Source organism: Malania oleifera, chromosome 8, assembly GCF_029873635.1.
Source record: "Malania oleifera isolate guangnan ecotype guangnan chromosome 8, ASM2987363v1, whole genome shotgun sequence".
Lineage (NCBI taxonomy): Eukaryota > Viridiplantae > Streptophyta > Magnoliopsida > Santalales > Ximeniaceae > Malania > Malania oleifera.
The window spans coordinates 57,757,858-57,770,285 of record NC_080424.1 but is presented as its reverse complement, the minus strand read 5'-3'; positions in this window follow the sequence as shown (position 1 = coordinate 57,770,285).

The following is a 12,428-nucleotide window of genomic DNA, read 5'->3' as shown; positions in this document are numbered from 1 at the left end:
GTTTCCCAAGTTTTCATAAAGTTTGGGGGTCAAGTAATCTCTTTTGGAAATATTCCCTCACTGTTTTATTTAGAATTTTATGAAGATCAGTTGCCTGATCTATCGGGGTTAGTCGTCTGATCTTATTCTATTTCAGCTAAAATTCAAACGCAGAATGGGGTCAGTCACCTGATCTCAGAGGGTCGGTTGACTGGGCCTGTTCTGTATACTAATTAATTCAACATAAAAATGTCTGTTGACTGATCTATTTTGGTGAGTCGACTAAACTAGCACATTTCCACAATTTTTAATTTTCAAGACTTTGATCCTTCAATTTTTGAAAAACTTCAATATAACTTAAAAAAGCATTTTTCGGGGTTTTCAAAAATTGGTGTCTAAGTCGATAAAAGATTCCTAAGAGCTTCATTCATTCATATTGAAATGTTTGAAGTACTTACACGAGACTTCTTAAAAATTATGACTCTTCTAATCACTAAGTCTTCATGTATAGCTTCCATTCTTCACATTGAACTTGGCTCTAAGCTTCATCTTTAACTTCATAAGATCTTGTGTCATTAAGTTCAAGTTTTCTAGACTTTGTTAAGCACTTTGATATTAGTCACTTGGGTCACTTGAGCTTGATACTTGAGTTACCTGAAACTTCATCACTTAACCAAACATGTTAAGTTTTCTTGATTTTTTATCATCAAAATAAGATTCGTAAGCCTTGTCAAGCCAACAATCTCCCCCTTTTTGATGATGACAAATAAGTAGCAAAAGTAAGTGAACCTTAATAAAACTCCCATTACAATAAGCATACTCTTAACAATATTTGAAAAATGAAATATCAGATGTTATTAGAATCAGTTTAAGTTCATATATCAAGATCAATATATCAACTATGTATAAGTGTTTATGAATGTCAACAATATATATGTGTTAATTTGAATCATGTATCATATCTTAGTTTTTCAATTCTTCTAGCATATCTTATATCTTATATCTTATATCTTATCTCATATCATATCTCATTTCTCAGTTTTGTTCAAAAATCTTTCTCCCCCTTCTGACATCAATAAGAAAGAGATAGATATTAAGAAATTTAGACAAAAATTAAAGCAATAAGAAACCATAAGCATATGATATAAGCATGCATAAGCAATAATTCCAAAAGGCAAAAACACACATAAATATGTGTTTATACAACCATAAAGTAAAAAAAAAAAAATTATACAGTTCCAGCATTTGCATCATCATCATCATCTTCATCTTCTTCTTCTTTGTCATCTCCTTCTTCATCATCATCTTCTTCATCTTCTTCATCATCATCACCAGCATCAACTGAGCTTATATCCATTGGAGCTTTGCCATGAGAAGAGGATGAACCAGCCATGTGATGTTCAATCCGACTAAGCCATTGATCTAGTGAAGAATAATTGACTTGAAGAGATGTGAAATTATCTTGAAGTGAGCTAAAAGCAGTAAACTATTGGTGATAAGCCAAGAACCATGATAGTGCAACATCAATCAGAAGAGCAGGTTGTTGGTCTTGAGGTTGTGGCTCAGAAGCTTGTCTTTGGCGTTGTCCGCCTTTAGGAAACCAGCCTTGCTCATGTTTCTCATACCCTATTTGTTTAATTGTAGTAGAAGAGAAAATATCATAATGGGTATGTTTAACAAACAAGTCATTTGGAGATGAAACATGGAGACGAACAAAGAGGAGGTTCAGAATTCCTCCATAAGGTAGAGTTGCTCGATGAGCTTTAGTACAAGAAATCATCCATTTAAGGACTAAGCTCAATAAATCCAGCTTCTTTCCTTTCAGCAAACACCACATAACAAAACAGTCCACGTATGTCATATAGTTATGAGAACCAACCTAAGGGAGGAAGTTGTATATGATGATCTTTTGGAAGATCTGGGGTTGGAGATTCAATTGCTTGTGTAATGGAGGATGTCCGAAGTAAATAGGTGCTTCAACCATAATTAGAGGTAGAAATTCTTTGGGAGTAAATCCTTGCTCCATGATCCATGTTTGTCCAAAAGGAGGACATTTGAATTCGCCTTGGTGAATATTGAAGATATTAGTCAAAGTTTGTGGTGTGAGTGTGATGGACTTGCCCAAAAGTTCTGTAGTGGTTACCGACTCCCCTTTAAGCAAATTGGCATAGAAAATTTTTACAAGTTTAGGATAATAGCCTTTGGCTTGGTAGGTAATGAAAATTTTCCAACCAAGGTTCCTAAACATGGGTAGGATTTCGGGAAAATCTTCTTTGAAAAATGAAGTATCAAGAATTTTACCAAGAATCGGATCCATCGAATAGGTATGATCTTTATATAGACGCTTATCATGAGGAGTGACGAGTCATTGATCGATAAAGGAGTCATCATCAGCTTGCGTTGAAGTCTTATGCCAAACCGTGTTTGTTCTAGGCATCGTGAGTTCAAACTGAACGGTAAAACCCAAGATTTTTATGAGGGAATGATGTAGGGTGATGAGTTTTGAAGTAAGGTGCACTAAGGATCAGAGGAGAATGAAGAGAAGAGAGGAGCAAACTAGGGTCAGTTGATTGGAGGCTTCAAATTTTAGGGTTTGTGCACTGTTCGTATTTAAATTCCATCAGTCGCTCGACTGAACTTGAGGTCAGTCACCTGACCTTCAGGTGCATTTAAAATTTTTCAAGACAGTAGCATGTCAATCGACTGAGGATTAAGGGTCAGTCTCCTGACATTGCTCATCCTAAAAAATTGATAATATTAGAAAGGGATGAGTTGATTGAGGCTAAAAGTTCAATCGCCTAACCTCTTCTACTTTTGATTTCCTATTTGCTAACTTTTTTAGACAACTTCTCTGCTATGTAACAATCTTAGTTCTCTTCTTATAGATATAAATCTATCTTCGGTAAGAGGTTTGGTAAAAATATCTGCCCATTGGTAATTTGTATTCACAAATTCAAGTAAGATGTCCTCTTTTTGCACATGATTTTTAAAAAGTGATGTCTTATGTCTATATGCTTGGTTCTTGAGTGTGATATATGATTTTTAGAGATATTTATCGCACTGGTATTATCACACTTTATAGGTATCCCTGAATACTCTAAATTAAATATTTTAATTGTTGTTTCATATAGAGTGTCTATGCACAACAGCTCCCTGCTATCACATACTTAGCTTCAGTAGTAGACAAGGCTACAAAATTTTGTTTCTTGGAGAACCAAGACACAAAAGACCTTCCTAGAAAGTGGCAAGTACAACTTGTGCTTTTTCTATCAATCTTACATCCATCTTAATCAGTATCCGAATAGCTTATCATCTCAAAACCGGTGTCCTTAGGATACCATAGACCTAAGTCTATAGTACCTATCAAGTATCTTAAAATTCATTTTACAACTATTTGGTGAGATTCCTTAGGGGCTGACTGAAATTGAGCACACATGCGTACACTAAACATTATATTTGGTCTACTAGCTATCAAATATAGTAGACTTCCTATCATGCCTCGGTAATATTTCATATCTACCGATTTTCCTTTTTCATCCTTATCAAGACTATGGGCGTACTCATTGGAGTACCTATAGGTTTACTACCTTTGGTATCAAACTTCTTCATCATATCTTTTATATATTTTAATTGATTTATGAAGGTTCCATTTTTAGCTTGCTTTATTTGAAATCCTACGAAGGAATTTAATTCTCCCATCATACTCAGTTCAAATTCTTCTTGCATATATTTAGCAAAGTCATTTGTAGCACCAAATATAATATCATCTACATGGATTTGAATGATGAGCATATCTTCAATTTTAGATTTAATAAATAATGTGATGTTTACCTTTCCTCTATAAAATCTCTTTTCTAGCAAAAATCCACTCAACCTCTCATACCAAGCCCTAGGGGCTTGTTTCAATCCATATGAAGCTTTCGTTAACCTAAACAGATGATCAGGGTTATGAATATCCTCAAATCCTAGAGGCTGTGCCACATGGACTTCTTCATTTATGAATCCATTTAAGAATGCACTCTTTACATCCATTTGATAGAGTTTGAATTCCTTGTGGGGTGCTTAGGCTAATAAAATTCTTATAGCTTTCATTCTTGCTATGGGAGCAAAGGTCTCATCGTAGTCTATTACCTCTTCTTGGTTATATCCTTGAGCCACAACTCTAGCTTTGTTACGTGCTACTATTCCATTTTTATCCTTTTTATTCCTAAATACCCATTTTGTTCCAATTATAGAATGATCATCGGGTCTATGAACTAACTTCCATACTTTATTTCTTTGAAACTGATTTAGCACTTCTTGCATAGCAACTGTCCAAGAATCATCACTTAAGGCTTCTTCAATGTTCTTAGGTTCTTATTGAGATAGGAATGCATAATAATTGCATATATTTTTTCAATGAATATATAGTGGATACACCACGTGAATGTTCTCCTATAATTTGATCTTTGGATGATTCCTTACAAATTTCTATTCTCTAGGTAGTTCAGAATTTTCTAAAGATTCATCATTTGAAGTTGGTTCATTTGTCTCATCCTTGACTTCTTTTATTTCTAAGTCTTCTAACTTTTGTGTTGTTTCAGCTTCCTCAATATTTATTGTTTTAGTAAATGAATTTTCCTCATCAAAAGTTACATGTATTGATTCTGTAATTGTGAGAGTTCTTTTATTGTTGATTCTGAATGCTTTGCTTTTTAATGCATATCCTAAAAATATTCCTTCATTTGATTTTGCATCGAATTTTCCTAAGTCGTCTTTATCATTCAATACAAAACACTTGCACCCAAATATATCAAAATAATAATATATGTTAGGCTTTCCATAGTTCATAGGCGGTCTTATATAAACTTGATCTTATGGAAACTCTATTCATAACATAGCATGCGGTATTTATTGCTTCAGCCCAAAAATATTTAGGTAGCTTATGTTCATTGAGCATGGTCCTAGCCATTTCTTGAAGAGATCTATTCTTTCTTTCAACAACTCCATTTTGTTAAGGAGTTTGAGGTGCTGAAAAATTGTGATTTATTCCATGTTCATTACAAAATTTTTCAACTTCTTTATTGTTAAATTATCTTCCTTGATCACTCCTTATATTTAAAACACCACAACCTTTTTCATTTTGAAGTCTTTTGCACAAGTTAATTAGCATCATGTAAGCTTCATCTTTGGAGGCTTAGAAGAGTACCCAGGTAAACCTGGAGTAGTCATCTACTATGACAAAAGCATATTGCTTTCCTCCTAGACTCTGAGTTCTAGTAGGGCCAAATAAATTTATGTGAATAAGTTCTAAGGGCCTACTAGTGGAAATATGTTTTTTCTTTTAAATCTAATCTTACTTTGCTTTCCAAGTTGGCATGCATTGCAGATTTTGTCTTTTACAAACTTAGTACTAGGTGGACCTTTGACTAAGTTTTTCTTAGTTAGTTTAGAAAGTAAATACATGCTTGCATGTCCAAGTTTCCTATGTCATAGCCAGCTTGCTTCATTCATAGCTGTCAAGCAAATGACTTCTTGAGAGATCAAGTTTTCAATGTTTATGCAGCACACATTATCAACTCTTTTTGCAATGAACAAGATTTTATTCTTATCTTTGTTTTCAACTATGCATTTGTCTTGTTTAAAGATTACTTCAAATCCTTTATCACTTAGTTGACTAATGTTGAGTAGATTATGTTTTAATCCATCTACTAGTATACTTCATCAATAGTCAAGTATGGATCTTTACCTACTTTTTCGATATCGATTGTCTTACCTTCGACAATGTCTTCGAAAGTGATAGATCCACCATGTGTCTTGAGCACCCACTATCCAAGTACCATTTGTCTTTTGACGGAGTGGTCCTAAAGTATATCTGCAAGAGGGTTTCAAGGTGTTACTCTTTATTCATAAGCATTAGTGGAGGATGTGCTTGCATAGTATTTTGACTTCTTTACAAAGTACCCCATGTAAAGATTCTTTTTCCTTTTGTTTTCAACTCCATTGAATCCAATTCCTTCTTTGTCTAGTGACATTCTTTGAGTACCAATCAACTTTTCAAAGTTTTCCTTTCCTTTTGTAAAATTGTAGATGATTTTGTCTTATCCTCAATTTTACTTTCAAGGTCACTTTTTTCTAAATCCTTCTTGCTTTTACCATTTACTTGTAACTTTACTAGGTCTTGAGACATCTTATTTATTTTATGCATGAGATCATTAATGTGAGAGTTCTTTTCTTTTTCAGCTGATTTCGAAGTTTCTAGTTGATTTTTAAGTATTTCATTTTGTTCTTTCAAGGCTAGATTTCTTTTAGAAACTCTTATGAACCTATTATGCAAAGAAAATAACTCAGCTTGCATTTCTCTATATGAGGGCATACTATCACACGAACCACTACATAACTCATCACTAGTTTCTTTAGATGAGCTAGTATAGGAGTTTACCTCATCGTCTTTTGCCATGAAGCAGATGTTCGCTATTTCTTGATCGCTTGAGTCATCCTCTGATTCACTTGAGCTTGAGTCATCCCATGTAGTTTTCATAGCCTTCTTTTTCTTCTTCTTCTTAGTGTCCTTAAGCTGTGGACAATAAGGTTTAATATGCCCAACCTTTTGCAATTATAACAAGTTGGGGGTTCATTATTTGTTTTCTTTTTACTTATTTCCCCTTTGTCAAATTTTGAGCTTTTAAACTTTCGAGTGAACTTATTATTCTTTTTGAAAAACTTTCCAAGTCTTTTACTAATAAAGGTTATATCATCATCGTCTAATTCATTTTCTTCTTCTTCTTCTTCTTCTTCTTCTTCTTCTTCACTAGAGCTATCTTTAGCAGCCTTGAGAGCTATTGATTTCTTGTTTTTATTATTCTCAAAATATCTTTCATTTATTGCCATCTCATAAGTGAGGAGCGATCCTATCAGTTCATCTAGGGAAGTATTTTTCAAATTTCTTCCTTCTATTATTGCAGTTGCCTTAGGTTCCTAAATTGGTGGAAGTACTCTTAAGGATTTTCCGCATCATTTCATAAGTTGAGTAATTCTTTCCTAAGACATTGAGGGTGTTTATTATACGGGCGAATCTAGTGTAAATAATAGTAATGGTCTTATCAGGATTCATCCTAAAAGCATCTTACTCGCTAGTGAGCATATCGATTCTATTATCTCTTACATCAATAGTACCTTCTTAGGTTACTTCAAGTTTGTCCTAGATTTATTTAGCTTATTTACATGACATTATCCTATTAAATGCATTTACATCAAGGGCACAATATAATGCACTCGTAGCACTTGAATTTATTTGTAACATCTTATGGTCATTGTCGGTCATCTCTTTTTCTTCTTTAGGTATATCTTTACCATCCACGATTTTAGTAGAGATAAGGTCACTATGTGTAACACTTTCCATACTTTCTAATCCATAGTTTGTAAATAAATTCTCATTCTTTGTTTCCAAAAGGTGTAGTTTACACCTCATTATTTAGATGGTCTAGATGAGGATTGACCTTTAGCAAAGGGAGAAACACCTAGGTGTGCCATAGGGATCTTTACCTAGCTTTTTGTTTAAGATTTAGTACAATCTAATGCTCTGATACCAATTGAGAAGTAAGGTGAACTCCTAAGAAGGGGGGTGAATTGGGTTTATAAAATATTTTTTGGAAACTTTAATCTAGTATGACCCTTTTCAGATTGAATTAATTACAATCACACTCTCCAATTAACAGCACAATTAAACTTATCAGTTACTTCACAAGTACAGTTGATTTGCAATAACCAACACTCAATCCAATCAATAAGGTAAGCTTGATTTCTCAATACGAAATAAAATAGAAATTTTAGTAAGCGTCCAAAATTCAGATTTTATTAATGAACTTTGATATTTATCAATGTATTCCCATTAATCATGGTTTCCGAAATCAACATACTTCCTTTAATCAAGGTTTCTGCAATTCCCAATAACTATTTAATTTCTAGCAATTAAGTAAACATCCACATAATTTATATATGCATAAAATTAAAGAGAGTAGGGAAGAGAGAGACACCGAGATTTTACAAGGTTCGGCTATACCCGTCTACATCCTCGCGTTAGGCTAACCACCCAAGGATTTCACTATACCGCTCCTTTAATCAGGCGGAGCAAACCGTTTACACACTCCTTTAAGTAGGATGGAGCCCTTCTCTCCAAGTGATACCCCACGCTCGATAGTCCAACGATTCAACAATCCTGAAATGTCAAAAACAACAAGAGAAACAAGAATAATTCTTGTGTATAGAAAGCACTCTTGGCAAGAGCAAATTAGTACAAGTGAATATGACAATATACTTCAATCAAAATAAATATAGAAAGAATTGAAGTTCAAAAATTTATCTCCAGATTTCTTTTTTAGATTGAGAAGCTCAGTAGAAAAGCAAGGAACCGTATGCTTTAGTCACCAAATTCTTAATAGAAACTTCAGCAAGAGTTTTAGCAAGAAAACTTTTGAAGAGTAGAAAATATTATGTTTGAATGTTGATTGTATGTATTGGTGTCTTTAATCCTTTGATTTAGAATGTATTTATAGATAGAAAAAGTTTAATTTTTGTATTCCCCAAGTTACTTGGAGTGTTTCCCAAGTTTTCATAAAGTTTGGGGGTCAAGCAATCTATTTTGGAAATATTCCCTCACTGTTTTATTTTAAATTTTATGAAGGTCAGTCGCCTGATCTATCAGGGTCAGTCACCTGATCTTATTTTGTTTCAACAAAAATTCATACTCAGAATGGGGTCAATCGCCTGATTTCAGAGGGTCAGTCGTCTGGGCCTATTCTGTCGGCTTAATTAATTTAGCATAAAAATGTCAGGTGACTGATTTATTTTGGTCAGTCAACTGAACTAGAAAATTTCCACAATGTTTAATTTTTAAGACTTCGATCCTTCAATTTTTGAAAAAATTCAATATAACTTAAAAAATCATTTTCCGAGGTTTTCAAAAATTGGCCTTTAAGTCAATAAAAGATTCCTAAGTGCTTCATTCATTCATATTGAAATGTTTGAAGTACTTACATGAGACTTCTTAAAAACTACGACTCTTCTAATCACTAAGTCTTCATGTATAACTTCCATTCTTCACATTGAGCTTGGCTCTAAGCTTCATCTTTAACTTCATAAGATCTTATGTCATTAAGTTCAATTTTTTTAGACTTTATTAAGCACTTTGATATTAGTCACTTGGGTCACTTGAGCTTGATACTTGAGTTTCCTAAAACATCACCACTTAACCAAACATGTTAAGTGTCATTGATTTGTTATCCTCAAAATAAGATTCGTAAGCCTTGTTAGGCCAACAGGGCATATCTAGAGGATTTTCCTTCGAGGATCACTATAAATGTATTTTAGGCTTACTAGAACTCTTCTATAGCCATTGGGTTCATACTTAAACACTATTGTAACCCAAAGATGTAAGCTTTTACATTGTTCATAGTGAAAACGAAAGTACTGCTCCTATGGACGTATGCTATTGCTGAACCACATATATCTTGTGCATTCTAGTTGTGTTTTGCTTGTTCTTATTATTGTTTGATTGGTTCTTTAGCATATTTCATCATTGAGTGTTTCCATTAGTGATTTTTGAGTGATTCATGATTGATTGTGTGCTTCCTCTGTGCGTGTTCAAGTAGAACCAAACACCAACATCATCCTTTCTCCTGAATTCTTTGTTTCCCTTCTTCCTCCTTTGTCCTCCAGCCTCCTTCACCACATTCAAGTGTTGAGTGAATGTTTTACAGATTTACTCTTGCAACTTCCCTATTTCAAGAGTTAGTGACGATGCTGCCAGTGATGTTTTTAGTAATTTTTAATTTTTACTTTTATTTTGTACATTCAGTTCATTTTTAGTTTAGTTGAAAATTTAGAATAGCGTTAAGTTCGTTAGCTAACAAAGTTATGGTCTTATTATACATTGAGGGTGAGATTATACATGGTTTGATTGGTATTGAGTATAACACAGGGCCAACGAAGGTGATTCGAGTTAAAAGTAGGATGAAGTTAAAAAGTTTGAAATGGAAAATATATGAAGGATTAGATATTGACCCAAATGAATACATAATAGAATTGAGTTTGAGATATCTGTAATGAGGGGGTGGTGGAAATTTAGTGTATATCGATGTCTCAATAAAAGATGATGCAAATGTCCTAATTACATTAGGCCCGCAGAGTTCTTGTCCTACTGTGTATGTAGTTGAATTTTTTGTTTAAACGCATCCCTCAAAGAAGGAGTATGGGTGGAGCTTCAAATGTGAATAGGGAAGCATTCTCCATCCTTAATCATATAATGAATATGATACTGCTGAGACGGGTAGGCTATTTGATCACCTTTCATAGGTGACAAAATCTTTAGATTTGAATGACATCCCGAGTTCATCATTTCAGCTAGAATTCTTGTTAACAAAGTTTGGATGTGAAGAGGCTAATTTCTAGGGATTCAATGTGGGTTGTTGTTTCCATCCCCACAACAATCAATTGAGTATAGGCATGACCAAAGTTCAGCTAGAGTTGTGCTTATACCTAACTTCCAAATAGTTCCATCAATTGTTATGAACGAGAGGGGAGCATACATTAAGCCAATACAACCTGATATGGAGTGTTACCATGATTTAAAGGAGGAAGATGATTTAGAAGAGGATTTTGAAGAGGCATAAGAAGAAGTAAAAAAGTTCAATGGACCGAATGATTATGGGGTGCATAAAGAAGTTGTCATGCCTCTTGAGAACAAAGTTGTGGGTCAGAGATGGGTATGCAATGTGCCACCATTAGCGTACATGATTGACATTGAAGCAGGTCATATTAGAATTCAGTTCGAAAGTTCCCTTAAGGGCACTCGATGGGATGGTGTCTCAGAATTTTTTAAGGATATAATTTTTGACACATAGGATAATCTGATACATTCTATGCGCGTGCACCATGCACAAACACACCACAAATCCAAGATAGAGCAATCCAACCCAACAACATGGGTGGTTAGATGCAATGCAGACGAGAGTTGTGCTTAGAGGTTGTATGTCTATTAACGTAGAAATCGTGGGCTCTTTGAAATTACATAGTACAGAGGTCCCCATATATGCATCAATAAGACTCTCTTGCAAGACCACCCACAGTTAAAGTTGACCTTCATTGCAAATGAAATTATAGAAATTATCAAAAGTGACGATGGTGCTTTGATTACAACTTTGCAAGCACACATGAGGTCAAATTATCAATACCATGTATCCTATAAACAGGTATGACTTGGGAAGCAATGATAGTTGCAAATGTTTTTGGAGATCGAGATCTTTCATATCAAATTCTGCCAAAGTGGATTTATGCTATGTGTGAAACAAATCATAGTACAAAGGTGAAGTGGGTATGGAGAGAAATTCTTGATGCTAACAACTCTGCAATTTTGACATGTGTTTTTTGGTCATTTATAACATCAATTAAGGGATTTCTTTATTGTTCTCCAGTTATTTGTGTGGAAGGAACACACTTATACAAGAAAAATAAAGGTAAATTATTAATTGCAATGGCCTCCGATACAAACCAACAAATATTTCTTATAGCGTTCACAATTATTGAGGAGAGTCTACAAACATGGTCTTGGTTTCTTCTTCAGTGCAGTCAAGATGAAGTGACTGATCATGATAATTTGTGTCTTGTATGAGACAAACACCACGGTATTATTGGTGTCGTTCATCATAATGTTGATTGGCAACCTCTACATGCACACCATCGGTTTTGGTTGCATCACGTCATTAGTAACTTCAATAAAAGGTTGCATAATACCATGCTGAAGAAAATGGTTGAAATAGCTAGTAAGGAACACCAAGTTATGAAATTTAATAGTCTCATGGAAAGAATCTTAACAGAAGGTGGGCCAACTGCAAAATCTGTTTTGAAGAGATCCCTTTTTTATGTGTATGCAATGTCATGATGGTGGGCAAAGGTGCAGAAAGATGATCACAAATCTGATTGAATGTTTTAATGTCGTCCTTAAAGGAACTCGGAGTTTTCCAATAACTGCCATTTTATAGATGACATTTTATCGCATTGCACAGTACTTTAGTGCCCAGCAGGAGGCATTTCACTAAGCGATAGAGTCGGGGAATGGTTACACCCCACATTTTTTGTTGCAAATGAAAATGAGGGAAAATGCTGGACATGAGGTTATCAACTTTAATACTGAAAGGGAATTATTCAGTATTCAAACTACACCACGCCAGCCAAATAAGGGTCAAAATGTTTAAGTCGTGGACATAAAGGAACGTTAGTGTACATGTGAGAAGTGGCAAAATCTACACTACCCTTATTCATACTTGTTAGCTGTCTGTGGCTTGAGGAGATTGTGATATAGTTGCTATGTTCACGGTGATTGGGTATTATGCTACCTATGCGGTCGACTTTGTTGACCTTATTGGTCACGCCCGGTTTTGATTATGACAAATACTCATTGTATCTAATGAGCG